This window comes from Phalangium opilio, unplaced genomic scaffold (assembly GCF_054372755.1).
Source record: "Phalangium opilio isolate 3A_F unplaced genomic scaffold, DU_Popi_V2 ptg000061l_1, whole genome shotgun sequence".
NCBI lineage: Eukaryota > Metazoa > Arthropoda > Arachnida > Opiliones > Phalangiidae > Phalangium > Phalangium opilio.
The window spans coordinates 8570001-8588821 of NW_028324178.1; the positions used below are offsets into that span (position 1 = coordinate 8570001).

Below are 18821 nucleotides of genomic sequence, written 5' to 3' on the forward strand. Positions count from 1 at the left end.
GATAGATGTGAAATGCGAACCCACGCCCCGAAGGGAATGGTGCCTTAAACCAGCTTCTTGGACCACTTGGCCACTCTACCCGAAAGCAAAAGTAAACTCAGTCTATTTAGCAAAAGCATCATATTATTAATCGTAGAAAACAGACACTGCTGATAGAGGTGGGATTCGAACCCATGCCCTCGAAGAGACTGGTGCCTTAAACCAGCGCCTAAGACCATTCTGCCACTCTTCCTGGAAACAAATGTCACCTCAGACTAATAAGCAAAAGCTTCATATTATTAATCCTAGAAAACAAAATAGGCTGATAGATGTGAAATTCGAACCCACGCCCCCGAAGAGACTGGTGCCTTCAACCAGCGCCTTAGACCACTCGGCCACTCTACCTGGAAACAAAAGACACCTCAGACTAATAAGCAAAAGCTTCATATTATTAATCCTAGGAAACAAAGTAGGCTGATAGATGTGAAATGCGAACCCACACCCCGAAGGGAATGGTGCCTTAAACCAGCTTCTTGGACCACTTGGCCACTCTACACGAAAGCAAAAGTAAACTCAGTCTATTTAGCAAAAGCTTCATATTATTAGTCGTAGAAAACAAACTCTGCTGATAGAGGTGGGATTCGAACCCACGCCCCCGAAGAGACTGGTGCCTTAAACCAGCGCCTTAGACCACTCGTCCACTCTACCTGGAAACAAAAGTCACCTCAGACTAATAAGCAAAAGCTTCATATTATTAATCCTAGGAAACAAAGTAGGCTGATAGATGTGAAATGCGAACCCACGCCCCGAAGGGAATGGTGCCTTAAACCAGCTTCTTGGACCACTTGGCCACTCTACCCGAAAGCAAAAGTAAACTCAGTCTATTTAGCAAAAGCTTCATATTATTAGTCGTAGAAAACAAACTCTGCTGATAGAGGTGGGATTTGAACCCACGCCCCCGAAGAGACTGGTGCCTTAAACCAGCGCCTTAGACCATTCGGTCACTCTTCCTGGAAACAAATGTCACCTCAGACTAATAAGCAAAAGCTTCATATTATTAATCCTAGGGAACAAAGTAGGCTGATATATGTGGGATTCGAACCCACGCCCCCGAAGAGACTGGTGCCTTAAACCAGCGCCTTAGACCACTCGGCCACTCTTCCTGCAAACAAAAGACACCTTAGACTAATAAGCAAAAGCTTCATATTATTAATCCTAGAAAACAAAAAAGGCTGATAGACGTGGGATTCGAACCCACGCCCCCGAAGAAACTGGTGCCTTAAACCAGCGCCTTAGACCACTCGGCCACTCTTCCTGGAAACAAAAGTCACCTCAGACTAATAAGCAAAAGCTTCATATTATTAATCCTAGAAAACAAAATAGGCTGATAGTCGTGGGATTCGAGCCCACGCCCCCGAAGAGACTGGTGCCATAAACCAGCGCCTTAGACCACTCGACAACTCTACCTGGAAACAAAAGTCACCTCAGAGTACTAAGCAAAAGCTTCATATTATTAATCCTAGAAAACAAAATAGGCTGATAGACGTGGGATTCGAACCCACGCCCCCGAAGAGACTGGTGCCTTAAACCAGCGCCTTAGACCACTCGGCCACTCTTCCTGGAAACAAAAGTCACCTCAGACTAATATGCAAAAGCTTCATATTATTAATCCTAGGAAACAGAGTAGGCTGATAGATGTGGGATTCGAACCCACGCCCCCGAAGAGACTGGTGCCTTAAACCAGCGCCTTAGACCACTCGGCCACTCTTCCTGGAAACAAAAGACACCTTAGACTAATAAGCAAAAGCTTCATATTATTAATCCTAGAAAATAAAGTAGGCTTATAGATGTGGGATGCGAACCCACGCCCCGAAGGGAATAGAGCCTTAAACCAGCGCCTTAGACCACTCGGCCACTCTACCTGGAAACAAAAGCCACCTCAGACTAATCAGCAAAAGCTTCATATTATTAATCCTAGAAAACGAAGTAGGCTGATAGATGTGGGATGCGAACCCATGCCCCGAAGGGAATAGTGCCTTAAACCAGCTTCTTGGACCACTTGGCCACTCTACCCGAAAGCAAAAGAAAACTCAGTCTATTTAGCAAAAGCTTCATATTATTAATCGTAGAAAACAAACTCTGCTGATAGAGGTGGGATTCGAACCCACGCCCCCAAAGAGACTGGTGCCTTAAACCAGCGCCTTAGGCCACTCGGCCACTCTATCTGGAAACAAAAGTCACCTCAGACTAATAAGGAAAAGCTTCATATTATTAATATTAGGAAACAAAGTAGGCTGACAGAGGTGGGATTCGAACCCACGTCCCCGAAGAGACTGGTGCCTTAAAACAGCGCCTAAGACCACTCGGCCACTCTACCTGGAAACAAAAGACACCTCAGACTAATAAGCAAAAGCTTCATATTATTAATCCTAGGAAACAAAGTAGGCTGATAGATGTGAAATGCGAACCCACGCCCCGAAGGGAATGGTGCCTTAAACCAGCTTCTTGGACCACTTGGCCACTCTACCCGAAAGCAAAAGTAAACTCAGTCTATTTAGCAAAAGCTTCATATTATTAGTCGTAGAAAACAAACTCTGCTGATAGAGGTGGGATTCGAACCCACGCCCCCGAAGAGACTGGTGCCTTAAACCAGCGCCTTAGACCACTCTTCCACTCTACCTGGAAACAAAAGTCACCTCAGACTAATAAGCAAAAGCTTCATATTATTAATCCTAGGAAACAAAGTAGGCTGATAGATGTGAAATGCGAACCCACGCCCCGAAGGGAATGGTGCCTTAAACCAGCTTCTTGGACCACTTGGCCACTCTACCCGAAAGCAAAAGTAAACTCAGTCTATTTAGCAAAAGCTTCATATTATTAGTCGTAGAAAACAAACTCTGCTGATAGAGGTGGGATTTGAACCCACGCCCCCGAAGAGACTGGTGCCTTAAACCAGCGCCTTAGACCATTCGGTCACTCTTCCTGGAAACAAATGTCACCTCAGACTAATAAGCAAAAGCTTCATATTATTAATCCTAGGAAACAAAGTAGGCTGATATATGTGGGATTCGAACCCACGCCCCCGAAGAGACTGGTGCCTTAAACCAGCGCCTTAGACCACTCGGCCACTCTTCCTGCAAACAAAAGACACCTTAGACTAATAAGCAAAAGCTTCATATTATTAATCCTAGAAAACAAAATAGGCTGATAGACGTGGGATTCGAACCCACGCCCCCGAAGAAACTGGTGCCTTAAACCAGCGCCTTAGACCACTCGGCCACTCTTCCTGGAAACAAAAGTCACCTCAGACTAATAAGCAAAAGCTTCATATTATTAATCCTAGAAAACAAAATAGGCTGATAGATGTGGGATTCGAGCCCACGCCCCCGAAGAGACTGGTGCCATAAACCAGCGCCTTAGACCACTCGACAACTCTACCTGGAAACAAAAGTCACCTCAGAGTACTAAGCAAAAGCTTCATATTATTAATCCTAGAAAACAAAATAGGCTGATAGACGTGGGATTCGAACCCACGCCCCCGAAGAGACTGGTGCCTTAAACCAGCGCCTTAGACCACTCGGCCACTCTTCCTGGAAACAAAAGTCACCTCAGACTAATATGCAAAAGCTTCATATTATTAATCCTAGGAAACAGAGTAGGCTGATAGATGTGGGATTCGAACCCACGCCCCCGAAGAGACTGGTGCCTTAAACCAGCGCCTTAGACCACTCGGCCACTCTTCCTGGAAACAAAAGACACCTTAGACTAATAAGCAAAAGCTTCATATTATTAATCCTAGAAAACAAAGTAGGCTTATAGATGTGGGATGCGAACCCACGCCCCGAAGGGAATAGAGCCTTAAACCAGCGCCTTAGACCACTCGGCCACTCTACCTGGAAACAAAAGCCACCTCAGACTAATCAGCAAAAGCTTCATATTATTAATCCTAGAAAACGAAGTAGGCTGATAGATGTGGGATGCGAACCCATGCCCCGAAGGGAATAGTGCCTTAAACCAGCTTCTTGGACCACTTGGCCACTCTACCCGAAAGCAAAAGAAAACTCAGTCTATTTAGCAAAAGCTTCATATTATTAATCGTAGAAAACAAACTCTGCTGATAGAGGTGGGATTCGAACCCACGCCCCCAAAGAGACTGGTGCCTTAAACCAGCGCCTTAGGCCACTCGGCCACTCTATCTGGAAACAAAAGTCACCTCAGACTAATAAGGAAAAGCTTCATATTATTAATATTAGGAAACAAAGTAGGCTGACAGAGGTGGGATTCGAACCCACGTCCCCGAAGAGACTGGTGCCTTAAAACAGCGCCTAAGACCACTCGGCCACTCTACCTGGAAACAAGAGACACCTCAGACTAATAAGCAAAAGCTTCATATTATTAATCCTAGGAAACAAAGTAGGCTGATAGATGTGAAATGCGAACCCACGCCCCGAAGGGAATGGTGCCTTAAACCAGCTTCTTGGACCACTTGGCCACTCTACCCGAAAGCAAAAGTAAACTCAGTCTATTTAGCAAAAGCTTCATATTATTAGTCGTAGAAAACAAACTCTGCTGATAGAGGTGGGATTCGAACCCACGCCCCCGAAGAGACTGGTGCCTTAAACCAGCGCCTTAGACCACTCTTCCACTCTACCTGGAAACAAAAGTCACCTCAGACTAATAAGCAAAAGCTTCATATTATTAATCCTAGGAAACAAAGTAGGCTGATAGATGTGAAATGCGAACCCACGCCCCGAAGGGAATGGTGCCTTAAACCAGCTTCTTGGACCACTTGGCCACTCTACCCGAAAGCAAAAGTAAACTCAGTCTATTTAGCAAAAGCTTCATATTATTAGTCGTAGAAAACAAACTCTGCTGATAGAGGTGGGATTTGAACCCACGCCCCCGAAGAGACTGGTGCCTTAAACCAGCGCCTTAGACCATTCGGTCACTCTTCCTGGAAACAAATGTCACCTCAGACTAATAAGCAAAAGCTTCATATTATTAATCCTAGGAAACAAAGTAGGCTGATATATGTGGGATTCGAACCCACGCCCCCGAAGAGACTGGTGCCTTAAACCAGCGCCTTAGACCACTCGGCCACTCTTCCTGCAAACAAAAGACACCTTAGACTAATAAGCAAAAGCTTCATATTATTAATCCTAGAAAACAAAATAGGCTGATAGACGTGGGATTCGAACCCACGCCCCCGAAGAAACTGGTGCCTTAAACCAGCGCCTTAGACCACTCGGCCACTCTTCCTGGAAACAAAAGTCACCTCAGACTAATAAGCAAAAGCTTCATATTATTAATCCTAGAAAACAAAATAGGCTGATAGACGTGGGATTCGAGCCCACGCCCCCGAAGAGACTGGTGCCATAAACCAGCGCCTTAGACCACTCGACAACTCTACCTGGAAACAAAAGTCACCTCAGAGTACTAAGCAAAAGCTTCATATTATTAATCATAGAAAACAAAATAGGCTGATAGACGTGGGATTCGAACCCACGCCCCCGAAGAGACTGGTGCCTTAAACCAGCGCCTTAGACCACTCGGCCACTCTTCCTGGAAACAAAAGACACCTTAGACTAATAAGCAAAAGCTTCATATTATTAATCCTAGAAAACAAAGTAGGCTTATAGATGTGGGATGCGAACCCACGCCCCGAAGGGAATAGAGCCTTAAACCAGCGCCTTAGACCACTCGGCCACTCTACCTGGAAACAAAAGCCACCTCAGACTAATCAGCAAAAGCTTCATATTATTAATCCTAGAAAACGAAGTAGGCTGATAGATGTGGGATGCGAACCCATGCCCCGAAGGGAATAGTGCCTTAAACCAGCTTCTTGGACCACTTGGCCACTCTACCCGAAAGCAAAAGAAAACTCAGTCTATTTAGCAAAAGCTTCATATTATTAATCGTAGAAAACAAACTCTGCTGATAGAGGTGGGATTCGAACCCACGCCCCCAAAGAGACTGGTGCCTTAAACCAGCGCCTTAGACCACTCGGCCACTCTATCTGGAAACAAAAGTCACCTCAGACTAATAAGGAAAAGCTTCATATTATTAATATTAGGAAACAAAGTAGGCTGACAGAGGTGGGATTCGAACCCACGTCCCCGAAGAGACTGGTGCCTTAAAACAGCGCCTAAGACCACTCGGCCACTCTACCTGGAAACAAAAGACACCTCAGACTAATAAGCAAAAGCTTCATATTATTAATCCTAGAAAACAAAACAGGCTGATAGATGTGGGATTCAAACCCACGCCCCCGAAGAGACTGGTGCCTTAAAACAGCGCCTAAGACCACTCGGCCACTCTACCTGGAAACAAAAGACACCTCAGACTAATAAGCAAAAGCTTCATATTATTAATCCTAGAAAACAAAACAGGCTGATAGATGTGGGATTCAAACCCACGCCCCGAAGGGAATGGTGCCTTTAACCAGCGCCTTGGACCACTTGGCCACTCTACCCGAAAGCAAAAGTAAACTCAGTCTATTTAGCAAAAGCATCATATTATTAATCGCAGAAAACAAACTCTGCTGATAGAGGTGGGACTCGAACCCACGCCCCCGAAGAGACTGTTGCCTTAAACCAGCGCCTTAGACCACTTGGCCACTCTACCTGGAAACATAAGTCACCTCAGACTAATAAGCAAAAGCTTCATATTTATATCTTAGGAAACAAAGTAGGCTGACAGAGGTAGGATTCGAACCCACGCCCCCGAAGAGACTGGTGCCTTAAACCAGCGCCTTAGACCACTCGGCCACTCTAACTGGAAACAAAAGACACCTTAGACTAAAAAGCAAAAGCTTTATATTATTGATCCTAGAAAACAAAGTAGGCTGATAGATGTGGGATGCGAACCCACGCCCCGAAGGGAATAGTGCCTTAAACCAGCGCCTTGGACCACTTGGCCACTCTACCCGAAAGCAAAAGTAAACTCAGTCTATTTAGCAAAAGCTTCATATTATTAATCGTAGAAAACAAACTCTTCTGATAGATGTGGGATTCGAACCCACGCCCCCGAAGAGACTGGTGCCTTAAACCAGCGCCTTAGACCACTTGGCCACTCTACCTGGAAACAAAAGTCTCCTCAGACTTATAAGCAAAAGCTTCATATTATTAATCTTAGGAAACAAAGTAGGCTGACAGAGATGGGATTTGAGCCCACGCCGCCGAATAGACTGGTGCCTTGAACCAGCGCCTTAGACCACTCGGCCACTCTACCTGGAAACAAAAGACACCTCAGACTAATAAGCAAAAGCTTCATATTATTAATCTTAGGAAAAAAAGTAGGCTGATAGATGTGGGATTCAAACCCACGCCCCCAAAGAGACTGGTGCCTTAAACCAGCGCCTTAGACCACTCGGCCACTCTACCTGGAAACAAAAGTCACCACAGACTAATAAGCAAAAGCTTCATATTATTAATATTAGGAAACAAAGTAGGCTGACAGAGGTGGGATTCGAACCCACGCCCCCGAAGAGACTGGTGCCTTAAAACAGCGCCTAAGACCACTCGGCCACTCTACCTGGAAACAAAAGACACCTCAGACTAATAAGCAAAAGCTTCATATTATTAATCCTAGAAAACAAAACAGGCTGATAGATGTGGGATTCAAACCCATGCCCCCGAAGAGACTGGTGCCTTAAAACAGCGCCTAAGACCACTCGGCCACTCTACCTGGAAACAAAAGACAACTCAGACTAATAAGCAAAAGCTTCATATTATTAATCCTAGAAAACAAAACAGGCTGATAGATGTGGGATTCAAACCCACGCCCCGAAGGGAATGGTGCCTTTAACCAGCGCCTTGGACCACTTGGCCACTCTACCCGAAAGCAAAAGTAAACTCAGTCTATTTAGCAAAAGCATCATATTATTAATCGCAGAAAACAAACTCTGCTGATAGAGGTGGGACTCGAACCCACGCCCCCGAAGAGACTGGTGCCTTAAACCAGCGCCTTAGACCACTTGGCCACTCTACCTGGAAACATAAGTCACCTCAGACTAATAAGCAAAAGCTTCATATTTATATCTTAGGAAACAAAGTAGGCTGACAGAGGTAGGATTCGAACCCACGCCCCCGAAGAGACTGGTGCCTTAAACCAGCGCCTTAGACCACTCGGCCACTCTACCTGGAAACAAAAGACACCTTAGACTAAAAAGCAAAAGCTTTATATTATTAATCCTAGAAAACAATGTAGGCTGATAGATGTGGGATGCGAACCCACGCCCCGAAGGGAATAGTGCCTTAAACCAGCGCCTTGGACCACTTGGCCACTCTACCCGAAAGCAAAAGTAAACTCAGTCTATTTAGCAAAAGCTTTTATTATTAATCGTAGAAAACAAACTCTTCTGATAGATGTGGGATTCGAACCCACGCCCCCGAAGAGACTGGTGCCTTAAACCAGCGCCTTAGACCACTTGGCCACTCTACCTGGAAACAAAAGTCTCCTCAGACTTATAAGCAAAAGCTTCATATTATTAATCTTAGGAAACAAAGTAGGCTGACAGAGATGGGATTTGAGCCCACGCCGCCGAATAGACTGGTGCCTTGAACCAGCGCCTTAGACCACTCGGCCACTCTACCTGGAAACAAAAGACACCTCAGACTAATAAGCAAAAGCTTCATATTATTAATCTTAGGAAAAAAAGTAGGCTGATAGATGTGGGATTCAAACCCACGCCCCCAAAGAGACTGGTGCCTTAAACCAGCGCCTTAGACCACTCGGCCACTCTACCTGGAAACAAAAGTCACCACAGACTAATAAGCAAAAGCTTCATATTATTAATATTAGGAAACAAAGTAGGCTGACAGAGGTGGGATTCGAACCCACGCCCCCGAAGAGACTGGTGCCTTGAAACAGCGCCTAAGACCACTCGGCCACTCTACCTGGAAACAAAAGACACCTCAGACTAATAAGCAAAAGCTTCATATTATTAATCCTAGAAAACAAAACAGGCTGATAGATGTGGGATTCAAACCCACGCCCCCGAAGAGACTGGTGCCTTAAAACAGCGCCTAAGACCACTCGGCCACTCTACCTGGAAAGAAAAGACAACTCAGACTAATAAGCAAAAGCTTCATATTATTAATCCTAGAAAACAAAACAGGCTGATAGATGTGGGATTCAAACCCACGCCCCGAAGGGAATGGTGCCTTTAACCAGCGCCTTGGACCACTTGGCCACTCTACCCGAAAGCAAAAGTAAACTCAGTCTATTTAGCAAAAGCATCATATTATTAATCGCAGAAAACAAACTCTGCTGATAGAGGTGGGACTCGAACCCACGCCCCCGAAGAGACTGGTGCCTTAAACCAGCGCCTTAGACCACTTGGCCACTCTACCTGGAAACAAAAGTCACCTCAGACTAATAAGCAAAAGCTTCATATTTATATCTTAGGAAACAAAGTAGGCTGACAGAGGTAGGATTCGAACCCACGCCCCCGAAGAGACTGGTGCCTTAAACCAGCGCCTTAGACCACTCGGCCACTCTACCTGGAAACAAAAGACACCTTAGACTAATAAGCAAAAGCTTTATATTATTAATCCTAGAAAACAAAGTAGGCTGATAGATGTGGGATGCGAACCCACGCCCCGAAGGGAATAGTGCCTTAAACTAGCGCCTTGGACCACTTGGCCACTCTACCCGAAAGCAAAAGTAAACTCAGTCTATTTAGCAAAAGCTTCATATTATTAATCGTAGAAAACAAACTCTTCTGATAGATGTGGGATTCGAACCCACGCCCCCGAAGAGACTGGTGCCTTAAACCAGCGCCTTATACCACTTGGCCACTCTACCTGGAAACAAAAGTCTCCTCAGACTTATAAGCAAAAGCTTCATATTATTAATCTTAGGAAACAAAGTAGGCTGACAGAGATGGGATTTGAGCCCACGCCGCCGAATAGACTGGTGCCTTGAACCAGCGCCTTAGACCACTCGGCCACTCTACCTGGAAACAAAAGACACCTCAGACTAATAAGCAAAAGCTTCATATTATTAATCCTAGAAAACAAAACAGGCTGATAGATGTGGGATTCAAACCCACGCCCCCGAAGAGACTGGTGCCTTAAAACAGCGCCTAAGACCACTCGGCCACTCTACCTGGAAACAAAAGACAACTCAGACTAATAAGCAAAAGCTTCATATTATTAATCCTAGAAAACAAAACAGGCTGATAGATGTGGGATTCAAACCCACGCCCCGAAGGGAATGGTGCCTTTAACCAGCGCCTTGGACCACTTGGCCACTCTACCCGAAAGCAAAAGTAAACTCAGTCTATTTAGCAAAAGCATCATATTATTAATCGCAGAAAACAAACTCTGCTGATAGAGGTGGGACTCGAACCCACGCCCCCGAAGAGACTGGTGCCTTAAACCAGCGCCTTAGACCACTTGGCCACTCTACCTGGAAACAAAAGTCACCTCAGACTAATAAGCAAAAGCTTCATATTTATATCTTAGGAAACAAAGTAGGCTGACAGAGGTAGGATTCGAACCCACGCCCCCGAAGAGACTGGTGCCTTAAACCAGCGCCTTAGACCACTCGGCCACTCTACCTGGAAACAAAAGACACCTTAGACTAATAAGCAAAAGCTTTATATTATTAATCCTAGAAAACAAAGTAGGCTGATAGAAGTGGGATGCGAACCCACGCCCCGAAGGGAATAGTGCCTTAAACCAGCGCCTTGGACCACTTGGCCACTCTACCCGAAAGCAAAAGTAAACTCAGTCTATTTAGCAAAAGCTTCATATTATTAATCGTAGAAAACAAACTCTTCTGATAGATGTGGGATTCGAACCCACGACCCCGAAGAGACTGGTGCCTTAAACCAGCGCCTTATACCACTTGGCCACTCTACCTGGAAACAAAAGTCTCCTCAGACTTATAAGCAAAAGCTTCATATTATTAATCTTAGGAAACAAAGTAGGCTGACAGAGATGGGATTTGAGCCCACGCCGCCGAATAGACTGGTGCCTTGAACCAGCGCCTTAGACCACTCGGCCACTCTACCTGGAAACAAAAGACACCTCAGACTAATAAGCAAAAGCTTCATATTATTAATCTTAGGAAAAAAAGTAGGCTGATAGATGTGGGATTCAAACCCACGCCCCCAAAGAGACTGGTGCCTTAAACCAGCGCCTTAGACCACTCGGCCACTCTACCTGGAAACAAAAGTCACCACAGACTAATAAGCAAAAGCTTCATATTATTAATATTAGGAAACAAAGTAGGCTGACAGAGGTGGGATTCGAACCCACGCCCCCGAAGAGACTGGTGCCTTAAAACAGCGCCTAAGACCACTCGGCCACTCTACCTGGAAACAAAAGACACCTCAGACTAATAAGCAAAAGCTTCATATTATTAATCCTAGAAAACAAAACAGGCTGATAGATGTGGGATTCAAACCCACGCCCCGAAGGGAATGGTGCCTTTAACCAGCGCCTTGGACCACTTGGCCACTCTACCCGAAAGCAAAAGTAAACTCAGTCTATTTAGCAAAAGCATCATATTATTAATCGCAGAAAACAAACTCTGCTGATAGAGGTGGGACTCGAACCCACGCCCCCGAAGAGACTGGTGCCTTAAACCAGCGCCTTAGACCACTTGGCCACTCTACCTGGAAACATAAGTCACCTCAGACTAATAAGCAAAAGCTTCATATTTATATCTTAGGAAACAAAGTAGGCTGACAGAGGTAGGATTCGAACCCACGCCCCCGAAGAGACTGGTGCCTTAAACCAGCGCCTTAGACCACTCGGCCACTCTACCTGGAAACAAAAGACACCTTAGACTAAAATGCAAAAGCTTTATATTATTAATCCTAGAAAACAATGTAGGCTGATAGATGTGGGATGCGAACCCACGCCCCGAAGGGAATAGTGCCTTAAACCAGCGCCTTGGACCACTTGGCCACTCTACCCGAAAGCAAAAGTAAACTCAGTCTATTTAGCAAAAGCTTCATATTATTAATCGTAGAAAACAAACTCTTCTGATAGATGTGGGATTCGAACCCACGCCCCCGAAGAGACTGGTGCCTTAAACCAGCGCCTTAGACCACTTGGCCACTCTACCTGGAAACAAAAGTCTCCTCAGACTTATAAGCAAAAGCTTCATATTATTAATCTTAGGAAACAAAGTAGGCTGACAGAGATGGGATTTGAGCCCACGCCGCCGAATAGACTGGTGCCTTGAACCAGCGCCTTAGACCACTCGGCCACTCTACCTGGAAACAAAAGACACCTCAGACTAATAAGCAAAAGCTTCATATTATTAATCTTAGGAAAAAAAGTAGGCTGATAGATGTGGGATTCAAACCCACGCCCCCAAAGAGACTGGTGCCTTAAACCAGCGCCTTAGACCACTCGGCCACTCTACCTGGAAACAAAAGTCACCACAGACTAATAAGCAAAAGCTTCATATTATTAATATTAGGAAACAAAGTAGGCTGACAGAGGTGGGATTCGAACCCACGCCCCCGAAGAGACTGGTGCCTTAAAACAGCGCCTAAGACCACTCGGCCACTCTACCTGGAAACAAAAGACACCTCAGACTAATAAGCAAAAGCTTCATATTATTAATCCTAGAAAACAAAACAGGCTGATAGATGTGGGATTCAAACCCACGCCCCCGAAGAGACTGGTGCCTTAAAACAGCGCCTAAGACCACTCGGCCACTCTACCTGGAAACAAAAGACAACTCAGACTAATAAGCAAAAGCTTCATATTATTAATCCTAGGAAACAAAGTAGGCTGACAGAGATGGGATTTGAGCCCACGCCGCCGAATAGACTGGTGCCTTGAACCAGCGCCTTAGACCACTCGGCCACTCTACCTGGAAACAAAAGACACCTCAGACTAATAAGCAAAAGCTTCATATTATTAATCTTAGGAAAAAAAGTAGGCTGATAGATGTGGGATTCAAACCCACGCCCCCAAAGAGACTGGTGCCTTAAACCAGCGCCTTAGACCACTCGGCCACTCTACCTGGAAACAAAAGTCACCACAGACTAATAAGCAAAAGCTTCATATTATTAATATTAGGAAACAAAGTAGGCTGACAGAGGTGGGATTCGAACCCACGCCCCCGAAGAGACTGGTGCCTTGAAACAGCGCCTAAGACCACTCGGCCACTCTACCTGGAAACAAAAGACACCTCAGACTAATAAGCAAAAGCTTCATATTATTAATCCTAGAAAACAAAACAGGCTGATAGATGTGGGATTCAAACCCACGCCCCCGAAGAGACTGGTGCCTTAAAACAGCGCCTAAGACCACTCGGCCACTCTACCTGGAAAGAAAAGACAACTCAGACTAATAAGCAAAAGCTTCATATTATTAATCCTAGAAAACAAAACAGGCTGATAGATGTGGGATTCAAACCCACGCCCCGAAGGGAATGGTGCCTTTAACCAGCGCCTTGGACCACTTGGCCACTCTACCCGAAAGCAAAAGTAAACTCAGTCTATTTAGCAAAAGCATCATATTATTAATCGCAGAAAACAAACTCTGCTGATAGAGGTGGGACTCGAACCCACGCCCCCGAAGAGACTGGTGCCTTAAACCAGCGCCTTAGACCACTTGGCCACTCTACCTGGAAACAAAAGTCACCTCAGACTAATAAGCAAAAGCTTCATATTTATATCTTAGGAAACAAAGTAGGCTGACAGAGGTAGGATTCGAACCCACGCCCCCGAAGAGACTGGTGCCTTAAACCAGCGCCTTAGACCACTCGGCCACTCTACCTGGAAACAAAAGACACCTTAGACTAATAAGCAAAAGCTTTATATTATTAATCCTAGAAAACAAAGTAGGCTGATAGATGTGGGATGCGAACCCACGCCCCGAAGGGAATAGTGCCTTAAACTAGCGCCTTGGACAACTTGGCCACTCTACCCGAAAGCAAAAGTAAACTCAGTCTATTTAGCAAAAGCTTCATATTATTAATCGTAGAAAACAAACTCTTCTGATAGATGTGGGATTCGAACCCACGCCCCCGAAGAGACTGGTGCCTTAAACCAGCGCCTTATACCACTTGGCCACTCTACCTGGAAACAAAAGTCTCCTCAGACTTATAAGCAAAAGCTTCATATTATTAATCTTAGGAAACAAAGTAGGCTGACAGAGATGGGATTTGAGCCCACGCCGCCGAATAGACTGGTGCCTTGAACCAGCGCCTTAGACCACTCGGCCACTCTACCTGGAAACAAAAGACACCTCAGACTAATAAGCAAAAGCTTCATATTATTAATCCTAGAAAACAAAACAGGCTGATAGATGTGGGATTCAAACCCACGCCCCCGAAGAGACTGGTGCCTTAAAACAGCGCCTAAGACCACTCGGCCACTCTACCTGGAAACAAAAGACAACTCAGACTAATAAGCAAAAGCTTCATATTATTAATCCTAGAAAACAAAACAGGCTGATAGATGTGGGATTCAAACCCACGCCCCGAAGGGAATGGTGCCTTTAACCAGCGCCTTGGACCACTTGGCCACTCTACCCGAAAGCAAAAGTAAACTCAGTCTATTTAGCAAAAGCATCATATTATTAATCGCAGAAAACAAACTCTGCTGATAGAGGTGGGACTCGAACCCACGCCCCCGAAGAGACTGGTGCCTTAAACCAGCGCCTTAGACCACTTGGCCACTCTACCTGGAAACAAAAGTCACCTCAGACTAATAAGCAAAAGCTTCATATTTATATCTTAGGAAACAAAGTAGGCTGACAGAGGTAGGATTCGAACCCACGCCCCCGAAGAGACTGGTGCCTTAAACCAGCGCCTTAGACCACTCGGCCACTCTACCTGGAAACAAAAGACACCTTAGACTAATAAGCAAAAGCTTTATATTATTAATCCTAGAAAACAAAGTAGGCTGATAGATGTGGGATGCGAACCCACGCCCCGAAGGGAATAGTGCCTTAAACCAGCGCCTTGGACCACTTGGCCACTCTACCCGAAAGCAAAAGTAAACTCAGTCTATTTAGCAAAAGCTTCATATTATTAATCGTAGAAAACAAACTCTTCTGATAGATGTGGGATTCGAACCCACGACCCCGAAGAGACTGGTGCCTTAAACCAGCGCCTTATACCACTTGGCCACTCTACCTGGAAACAAAAGTCTCCTCAGACTTATAAGCAAAAGCTTCATATTATTAATCTTAGGAAACAAAGTAGGCTGACAGAGATGGGATTTGAGCCCACGCCGCCGAATAGACTGGTGCCTTGAACCAGCGCCTTAGACCACTCGGCCACTCTACCTGGAAACAAAAGACACCTCAGACTAATAAGCAAAAGCTTCATATTATTAATCTTAGGAAAAAAAGTAGGCTGATAGATGTGGGATTCAAACCCACGCCCCCAAAGAGACTGGTGCCTTAAACCAGCGCCTTAGACCACTCGGCCACTCTACCTGGAAACAAAAGTCACCACAGACTAATAAGCAAAAGCTTCATATTATTAATATTAGGAAACAAAGTAGGCTGACAGAGGTGGGATTCGAACCCACGCCCCCGAAGAGACTGGTGCCTTAAAACAGCGCCTAAGACCACTCGGCCACTCTACCTGGAAACAAAAGACACCTCAGACTAATAAGCAAAAGCTTCATATTATTAATCCTAGAAAACAAAACAGGCTGATAGATGTGGGATTCAAACCCACGCCCCGAAGGGAATGGTGCCTTTAACCAGCGCATTGGACCACTTGGCCACTCTACCCGAAAGCAAAAGTAAACTCAGTCTATTTAGCAAAAGCATCATATTATTAATCGCAGAAAACAAACTCTGCTGATAGAGGTGGGACTCGAACCCACGCCCCCGAAGAGACTGGTGCCTTAAACCAGCGCCTTAGACCACTTGGCCACTCTACCTGGAAACATAAGTCACCTCAGACTAATAAGCAAAAGCTTCATATTTATATCTTAGGAAACAAAGTAGGCTGACAGAGGTAGGATTCGAACCCACGCCCCCGAAGAGACTGGTGCCTTAAACCAGCGCCTTAGACCACTCGGCCACTCTACCTGGAAACAAAAACCACCTTAGACTAAAAAGCAAAAGCTTTATATTATTAATCCTAGAAAACAATGTAGGCTGATAGATGTGGGATGCGAACCCACGCCCCGAAGGGAATAGTACCTTAAACCAGCGCCTTGGACCACTTGGCCACTCTACCCGAAAGCAAAAGTAAACTCAGTCTATTTAGCAAAAGCTTCATATTATTAATCGTAGAAAACAAACTCTTCTGATAGATGTGGGATTCGAACCCACGCCCCCGAAGAGACTGGTGCCTTAAACCAGCGCCTTAGACCACTTGGCCACTCTACCTGGAAACAAAAGTCTCCTCAGACTTATAAGCAAAAGCTTCATATTATTAATCTTAGGAAACAAAGTAGGCTGACAGAGATGGGATTTGAGCCCACGCCGCCGAATAGACTGGTGCCTTGAACCAGCGCCTTAGACCACTCGGCCACTCTACCTGGAAACAAAAGACACCTCAGACTAATAAGCAAAAGCTTCATATTATTAATCTTAGGAAAAAAAGTAGGCTGATAGATGTGGGATTCAAACCCACGCCCCCAAAGAGACTGGTGCCTTAAACCAGCGCCTTAGACCACTCGGCCACTCTACCTGGAAACAAAAGTCACCACAGACTAATAAGCAAAAGCTTCATATTATTAATATTAGGAAACAAAGTAGGCTGACAGAGGTGGGATTCGAACCCACGCCCCCGAAGAGACTGGTGCCTTAAAACAGCGCCTAAGACCACTCGGCCACTCTACCTGGAAACAAAAGACAACTCAGACTAATAAGCAAAAGCTTCATATTATTAATCCTAGGAAACAAAGTAGGCTGACAGAGATGGGATTTGAGCCCACGCCGCCGAATAGACTGGTGCCTTGAACCAGCGCCTTAGACCACTCGGCCACTCTACCTGGAAACAAAAGACACCTCAGACTAATAAGCAAAAGCTTCATATTATTAATCTTAGGAAAAAAAGTAGGCTGATAGATGTGGGATTCAAACCCACGCCCCCAAAGAGACTGGTGCCTTAAACCAGCGCCTTAGACCACTCGGCCACTCTACCAGGAAACAAAAGTCACCTCAGACTAATAAGCAAAAGCTTCATATTATTAATATTAGGAAACAAAGTAGGCTGACAGAGGTGGGATTCGAACCCACAACCCCGAAGAGACTGGTGCCTTAAAACAGCGCCTAAGACCACTCGGCCACTCTACCTGGAAACGAAAGACACCTCAGACTAATAAGCAAAAGCTTCATATTATTAATCCTAGAAAACAAAACAGGCTGATAGATGTGGGATTCAAACCCACGCCCCGAAGGGAATGGTGCCTTTAACCAGCGCCTTGGACCACTTGGCCACTCTACCCGAAAGCAAAAGTAAACTCAGTCTATTTAGCAAAAGCATCATATTATTAATCGCAGAAAACAAACTCTGCTGATAGAGGTGGGACTCGAACCCACGCCCCCGAAGAGACTGGTGCCTTCAACCAGCACCTTAGACCACTCGGCCACTCTACCTGGAAACAAAAGACACCTCAGACTAATAAGCAAAAGCTTCATATTATTAATCCTAGGAAACAAAGTAGGCTGATAGATGTGAAATGCGAACCCACGCCCCGAAGGGAATGGTGCCTTAAACCAGCTTCTTGGACCACTTGGCCACTCTACCCGAAAGCAAAAGTAAACTCAGTCTATTTAGCAAAAGCTTCATATTATTAGTCGTAGATAACAAACTCTGCTGATAGAGGTGGGATTTGAACCCACGCCCCCGAAGAGACTGGTGCCTTAAACCAGCGCCTTAGACCATTCGGTCACTCTTCCTGGAAACAAATGTCACCTCAGACTAATAAGCAAAAGCTTCATATTATTAATCCTAGGAAACAAAGTAGGCTGATAGATGTGGGATTCGAACCCACGCCCCCGAAGAGACTGGTGCCTTAAACCAGCGCCTTAGACCACTCGGCCACTCTTCCTGGAAACAAAAGACACCTTAGACTAATAAGCAAAAGCTTCATATTATTAATCCTAGAAAACAAAGTAGGCCTATAGATGTGGGATGCGAACCCACGCCCCGAAGAGAATAGAGCCTTAAACCAGCGCCTTAGACCACTCGGCCACTCTACCTGAAAACAAAAGCCACCTCAGACTAATAAGCAAAAGCTTCATATTATTAATCCTAGAAAACAAATAGGCTGATAGATGTGGGATGCGAACCCACGCCCCGAAGGGAATAGTGCCTTAAACCAGCTTCTTGGACCACTTGGCCACTCTACCCGAAAGCAAAAGTAAACTCAGTCTATTTAGCAAAAGCTTCATATTATTAATCGTAGGAAACAAACTCTGCTGATAGAGGTGGGATTTGAACCCACGCCCCCGAAGAGACTGGTGCCTTAAACCAGCGCCTTAGACCACTCGGCCACTCTACCTGGAAACAAAAGTCACCTCAGACTAATAAGCAAAAGCTTCATATTTATATCTTAGGAAACAAAGTAGGTTGACAGAGGTAGGATTCGAACCCACGCCCCCGAAGAGACTTGTGCCTTAAACCAGCGTCTTAGACCACTCGGCCACTCTACCTGGAAACAATAGACACCTTAGACTAATAAGCAAAAGCTTTATATTATTAATCCTAGAAAACAAAGTAGGCTGATAGATGTGGGATGCGAACCCACGCCCCGAAGGGAATAGTGCCTTAAACCAGCGCCTTGGACCACTTGGCCACTCTACCCGAAAGCAAAAGTGAACTCAGTCTATTTAGCAAAAGCTTCATATTATTAATCGTAGAAAACAAACTCTGCTGATAGAGGTGGGATTTGA

The 18821-nt window shown here is 45.3% G+C and overlaps 57 non-coding genes across 57 annotated transcripts; all 57 read right to left on the reverse strand.

The window, feature by feature from the left end:
• Positions 1-605: 605 nt before the first annotated feature.
• On the reverse strand, positions 606-687 carry TRNAL-AAG (transfer RNA leucine (anticodon AAG)). The gene has a single exon. It is a non-coding gene; the product is annotated as a tRNA-Leu (tRNA).
• Positions 688-1212: 525 nt separating this feature from the next.
• Positions 1213-1294, reverse strand: TRNAL-AAG (transfer RNA leucine (anticodon AAG)). Its single transcript has one exon. It is a non-coding gene; the product is annotated as a tRNA-Leu (tRNA).
• A 222-nt stretch (positions 1295-1516) lies between these two features.
• TRNAL-AAG (transfer RNA leucine (anticodon AAG)) lies at positions 1517-1598 on the reverse strand. Its single transcript has one exon. It is a non-coding gene; the product is annotated as a tRNA-Leu (tRNA).
• A 70-nt stretch (positions 1599-1668) lies between these two features.
• Positions 1669-1750, reverse strand: TRNAL-AAG (transfer RNA leucine (anticodon AAG)). Its single transcript has one exon. It is a non-coding gene; the product is annotated as a tRNA-Leu (tRNA).
• A 372-nt stretch (positions 1751-2122) lies between these two features.
• On the reverse strand, positions 2123-2204 carry TRNAL-AAG (transfer RNA leucine (anticodon AAG)). Its single transcript has one exon. It is a non-coding gene; the product is annotated as a tRNA-Leu (tRNA).
• Positions 2205-2274: 70 nt separating this feature from the next.
• On the reverse strand, positions 2275-2356 carry TRNAL-AAG (transfer RNA leucine (anticodon AAG)). Its single transcript has one exon. It is a non-coding gene; the product is annotated as a tRNA-Leu (tRNA).
• Positions 2357-2577: 221 nt separating this feature from the next.
• TRNAL-AAG (transfer RNA leucine (anticodon AAG)) lies at positions 2578-2659 on the reverse strand. The gene has a single exon. It is a non-coding gene; the product is annotated as a tRNA-Leu (tRNA).
• A 525-nt stretch (positions 2660-3184) lies between these two features.
• Positions 3185-3266, reverse strand: TRNAL-AAG (transfer RNA leucine (anticodon AAG)). Its single transcript has one exon. It is a non-coding gene; the product is annotated as a tRNA-Leu (tRNA).
• Positions 3267-3488: 222 nt separating this feature from the next.
• On the reverse strand, positions 3489-3570 carry TRNAL-AAG (transfer RNA leucine (anticodon AAG)). Its single transcript has one exon. It is a non-coding gene; the product is annotated as a tRNA-Leu (tRNA).
• A 70-nt stretch (positions 3571-3640) lies between these two features.
• On the reverse strand, positions 3641-3722 carry TRNAL-AAG (transfer RNA leucine (anticodon AAG)). The gene has a single exon. It is a non-coding gene; the product is annotated as a tRNA-Leu (tRNA).
• Positions 3723-4094: 372 nt separating this feature from the next.
• Positions 4095-4176, reverse strand: TRNAL-AAG (transfer RNA leucine (anticodon AAG)). Its single transcript has one exon. It is a non-coding gene; the product is annotated as a tRNA-Leu (tRNA).
• Positions 4177-4246: 70 nt separating this feature from the next.
• TRNAL-AAG (transfer RNA leucine (anticodon AAG)) lies at positions 4247-4328 on the reverse strand. Its single transcript has one exon. It is a non-coding gene; the product is annotated as a tRNA-Leu (tRNA).
• Positions 4329-4549: 221 nt separating this feature from the next.
• TRNAL-AAG (transfer RNA leucine (anticodon AAG)) lies at positions 4550-4631 on the reverse strand. The gene has a single exon. It is a non-coding gene; the product is annotated as a tRNA-Leu (tRNA).
• A 525-nt stretch (positions 4632-5156) lies between these two features.
• TRNAL-AAG (transfer RNA leucine (anticodon AAG)) lies at positions 5157-5238 on the reverse strand. Its single transcript has one exon. It is a non-coding gene; the product is annotated as a tRNA-Leu (tRNA).
• A 222-nt stretch (positions 5239-5460) lies between these two features.
• Positions 5461-5542, reverse strand: TRNAL-AAG (transfer RNA leucine (anticodon AAG)). The gene has a single exon. It is a non-coding gene; the product is annotated as a tRNA-Leu (tRNA).
• A 372-nt stretch (positions 5543-5914) lies between these two features.
• Positions 5915-5996, reverse strand: TRNAL-AAG (transfer RNA leucine (anticodon AAG)). The gene has a single exon. It is a non-coding gene; the product is annotated as a tRNA-Leu (tRNA).
• A 70-nt stretch (positions 5997-6066) lies between these two features.
• Positions 6067-6148, reverse strand: TRNAL-AAG (transfer RNA leucine (anticodon AAG)). Its single transcript has one exon. It is a non-coding gene; the product is annotated as a tRNA-Leu (tRNA).
• A 373-nt stretch (positions 6149-6521) lies between these two features.
• On the reverse strand, positions 6522-6603 carry TRNAL-AAG (transfer RNA leucine (anticodon AAG)). The gene has a single exon. It is a non-coding gene; the product is annotated as a tRNA-Leu (tRNA).
• Positions 6604-6672: 69 nt separating this feature from the next.
• On the reverse strand, positions 6673-6754 carry TRNAL-AAG (transfer RNA leucine (anticodon AAG)). Its single transcript has one exon. It is a non-coding gene; the product is annotated as a tRNA-Leu (tRNA).
• A 221-nt stretch (positions 6755-6975) lies between these two features.
• TRNAL-AAG (transfer RNA leucine (anticodon AAG)) lies at positions 6976-7057 on the reverse strand. Its single transcript has one exon. It is a non-coding gene; the product is annotated as a tRNA-Leu (tRNA).
• Positions 7058-7279: 222 nt separating this feature from the next.
• Positions 7280-7361, reverse strand: TRNAL-AAG (transfer RNA leucine (anticodon AAG)). The gene has a single exon. It is a non-coding gene; the product is annotated as a tRNA-Leu (tRNA).
• A 70-nt stretch (positions 7362-7431) lies between these two features.
• Positions 7432-7513, reverse strand: TRNAL-AAG (transfer RNA leucine (anticodon AAG)). Its single transcript has one exon. It is a non-coding gene; the product is annotated as a tRNA-Leu (tRNA).
• A 373-nt stretch (positions 7514-7886) lies between these two features.
• Positions 7887-7968, reverse strand: TRNAL-AAG (transfer RNA leucine (anticodon AAG)). Its single transcript has one exon. It is a non-coding gene; the product is annotated as a tRNA-Leu (tRNA).
• Positions 7969-8037: 69 nt separating this feature from the next.
• TRNAL-AAG (transfer RNA leucine (anticodon AAG)) lies at positions 8038-8119 on the reverse strand. The gene has a single exon. It is a non-coding gene; the product is annotated as a tRNA-Leu (tRNA).
• Positions 8120-8339: 220 nt separating this feature from the next.
• On the reverse strand, positions 8340-8421 carry TRNAL-AAG (transfer RNA leucine (anticodon AAG)). The gene has a single exon. It is a non-coding gene; the product is annotated as a tRNA-Leu (tRNA).
• A 222-nt stretch (positions 8422-8643) lies between these two features.
• TRNAL-AAG (transfer RNA leucine (anticodon AAG)) lies at positions 8644-8725 on the reverse strand. The gene has a single exon. It is a non-coding gene; the product is annotated as a tRNA-Leu (tRNA).
• A 525-nt stretch (positions 8726-9250) lies between these two features.
• Positions 9251-9332, reverse strand: TRNAL-AAG (transfer RNA leucine (anticodon AAG)). The gene has a single exon. It is a non-coding gene; the product is annotated as a tRNA-Leu (tRNA).
• Positions 9333-9401: 69 nt separating this feature from the next.
• Positions 9402-9483, reverse strand: TRNAL-AAG (transfer RNA leucine (anticodon AAG)). Its single transcript has one exon. It is a non-coding gene; the product is annotated as a tRNA-Leu (tRNA).
• A 221-nt stretch (positions 9484-9704) lies between these two features.
• TRNAL-AAG (transfer RNA leucine (anticodon AAG)) lies at positions 9705-9786 on the reverse strand. The gene has a single exon. It is a non-coding gene; the product is annotated as a tRNA-Leu (tRNA).
• Positions 9787-10311: 525 nt separating this feature from the next.
• On the reverse strand, positions 10312-10393 carry TRNAL-AAG (transfer RNA leucine (anticodon AAG)). The gene has a single exon. It is a non-coding gene; the product is annotated as a tRNA-Leu (tRNA).
• Positions 10394-10462: 69 nt separating this feature from the next.
• On the reverse strand, positions 10463-10544 carry TRNAL-AAG (transfer RNA leucine (anticodon AAG)). The gene has a single exon. It is a non-coding gene; the product is annotated as a tRNA-Leu (tRNA).
• Positions 10545-10765: 221 nt separating this feature from the next.
• On the reverse strand, positions 10766-10847 carry TRNAL-AAG (transfer RNA leucine (anticodon AAG)). The gene has a single exon. It is a non-coding gene; the product is annotated as a tRNA-Leu (tRNA).
• Positions 10848-11069: 222 nt separating this feature from the next.
• TRNAL-AAG (transfer RNA leucine (anticodon AAG)) lies at positions 11070-11151 on the reverse strand. Its single transcript has one exon. It is a non-coding gene; the product is annotated as a tRNA-Leu (tRNA).
• A 70-nt stretch (positions 11152-11221) lies between these two features.
• On the reverse strand, positions 11222-11303 carry TRNAL-AAG (transfer RNA leucine (anticodon AAG)). The gene has a single exon. It is a non-coding gene; the product is annotated as a tRNA-Leu (tRNA).
• Positions 11304-11524: 221 nt separating this feature from the next.
• On the reverse strand, positions 11525-11606 carry TRNAL-AAG (transfer RNA leucine (anticodon AAG)). The gene has a single exon. It is a non-coding gene; the product is annotated as a tRNA-Leu (tRNA).
• Positions 11607-11675: 69 nt separating this feature from the next.
• Positions 11676-11757, reverse strand: TRNAL-AAG (transfer RNA leucine (anticodon AAG)). The gene has a single exon. It is a non-coding gene; the product is annotated as a tRNA-Leu (tRNA).
• Positions 11758-11978: 221 nt separating this feature from the next.
• On the reverse strand, positions 11979-12060 carry TRNAL-AAG (transfer RNA leucine (anticodon AAG)). The gene has a single exon. It is a non-coding gene; the product is annotated as a tRNA-Leu (tRNA).
• A 222-nt stretch (positions 12061-12282) lies between these two features.
• TRNAL-AAG (transfer RNA leucine (anticodon AAG)) lies at positions 12283-12364 on the reverse strand. Its single transcript has one exon. It is a non-coding gene; the product is annotated as a tRNA-Leu (tRNA).
• A 70-nt stretch (positions 12365-12434) lies between these two features.
• On the reverse strand, positions 12435-12516 carry TRNAL-AAG (transfer RNA leucine (anticodon AAG)). The gene has a single exon. It is a non-coding gene; the product is annotated as a tRNA-Leu (tRNA).
• A 374-nt stretch (positions 12517-12890) lies between these two features.
• On the reverse strand, positions 12891-12972 carry TRNAL-AAG (transfer RNA leucine (anticodon AAG)). The gene has a single exon. It is a non-coding gene; the product is annotated as a tRNA-Leu (tRNA).
• Positions 12973-13497: 525 nt separating this feature from the next.
• Positions 13498-13579, reverse strand: TRNAL-AAG (transfer RNA leucine (anticodon AAG)). Its single transcript has one exon. It is a non-coding gene; the product is annotated as a tRNA-Leu (tRNA).
• Positions 13580-13648: 69 nt separating this feature from the next.
• Positions 13649-13730, reverse strand: TRNAL-AAG (transfer RNA leucine (anticodon AAG)). Its single transcript has one exon. It is a non-coding gene; the product is annotated as a tRNA-Leu (tRNA).
• A 221-nt stretch (positions 13731-13951) lies between these two features.
• On the reverse strand, positions 13952-14033 carry TRNAL-AAG (transfer RNA leucine (anticodon AAG)). The gene has a single exon. It is a non-coding gene; the product is annotated as a tRNA-Leu (tRNA).
• Positions 14034-14558: 525 nt separating this feature from the next.
• Positions 14559-14640, reverse strand: TRNAL-AAG (transfer RNA leucine (anticodon AAG)). The gene has a single exon. It is a non-coding gene; the product is annotated as a tRNA-Leu (tRNA).
• A 69-nt stretch (positions 14641-14709) lies between these two features.
• TRNAL-AAG (transfer RNA leucine (anticodon AAG)) lies at positions 14710-14791 on the reverse strand. The gene has a single exon. It is a non-coding gene; the product is annotated as a tRNA-Leu (tRNA).
• Positions 14792-15012: 221 nt separating this feature from the next.
• Positions 15013-15094, reverse strand: TRNAL-AAG (transfer RNA leucine (anticodon AAG)). Its single transcript has one exon. It is a non-coding gene; the product is annotated as a tRNA-Leu (tRNA).
• A 222-nt stretch (positions 15095-15316) lies between these two features.
• On the reverse strand, positions 15317-15398 carry TRNAL-AAG (transfer RNA leucine (anticodon AAG)). The gene has a single exon. It is a non-coding gene; the product is annotated as a tRNA-Leu (tRNA).
• Positions 15399-15468: 70 nt separating this feature from the next.
• TRNAL-AAG (transfer RNA leucine (anticodon AAG)) lies at positions 15469-15550 on the reverse strand. Its single transcript has one exon. It is a non-coding gene; the product is annotated as a tRNA-Leu (tRNA).
• A 221-nt stretch (positions 15551-15771) lies between these two features.
• Positions 15772-15853, reverse strand: TRNAL-AAG (transfer RNA leucine (anticodon AAG)). Its single transcript has one exon. It is a non-coding gene; the product is annotated as a tRNA-Leu (tRNA).
• A 69-nt stretch (positions 15854-15922) lies between these two features.
• On the reverse strand, positions 15923-16004 carry TRNAL-AAG (transfer RNA leucine (anticodon AAG)). Its single transcript has one exon. It is a non-coding gene; the product is annotated as a tRNA-Leu (tRNA).
• Positions 16005-16225: 221 nt separating this feature from the next.
• TRNAL-AAG (transfer RNA leucine (anticodon AAG)) lies at positions 16226-16307 on the reverse strand. The gene has a single exon. It is a non-coding gene; the product is annotated as a tRNA-Leu (tRNA).
• Positions 16308-16529: 222 nt separating this feature from the next.
• Positions 16530-16611, reverse strand: TRNAL-AAG (transfer RNA leucine (anticodon AAG)). Its single transcript has one exon. It is a non-coding gene; the product is annotated as a tRNA-Leu (tRNA).
• A 70-nt stretch (positions 16612-16681) lies between these two features.
• TRNAL-AAG (transfer RNA leucine (anticodon AAG)) lies at positions 16682-16763 on the reverse strand. Its single transcript has one exon. It is a non-coding gene; the product is annotated as a tRNA-Leu (tRNA).
• Positions 16764-16985: 222 nt separating this feature from the next.
• On the reverse strand, positions 16986-17067 carry TRNAL-AAG (transfer RNA leucine (anticodon AAG)). The gene has a single exon. It is a non-coding gene; the product is annotated as a tRNA-Leu (tRNA).
• A 373-nt stretch (positions 17068-17440) lies between these two features.
• Positions 17441-17522, reverse strand: TRNAL-AAG (transfer RNA leucine (anticodon AAG)). Its single transcript has one exon. It is a non-coding gene; the product is annotated as a tRNA-Leu (tRNA).
• Positions 17523-17895: 373 nt separating this feature from the next.
• On the reverse strand, positions 17896-17977 carry TRNAL-AAG (transfer RNA leucine (anticodon AAG)). The gene has a single exon. It is a non-coding gene; the product is annotated as a tRNA-Leu (tRNA).
• Positions 17978-18348: 371 nt separating this feature from the next.
• TRNAL-AAG (transfer RNA leucine (anticodon AAG)) lies at positions 18349-18430 on the reverse strand. Its single transcript has one exon. It is a non-coding gene; the product is annotated as a tRNA-Leu (tRNA).
• Positions 18431-18821: the final 391 nt, after the last annotated feature.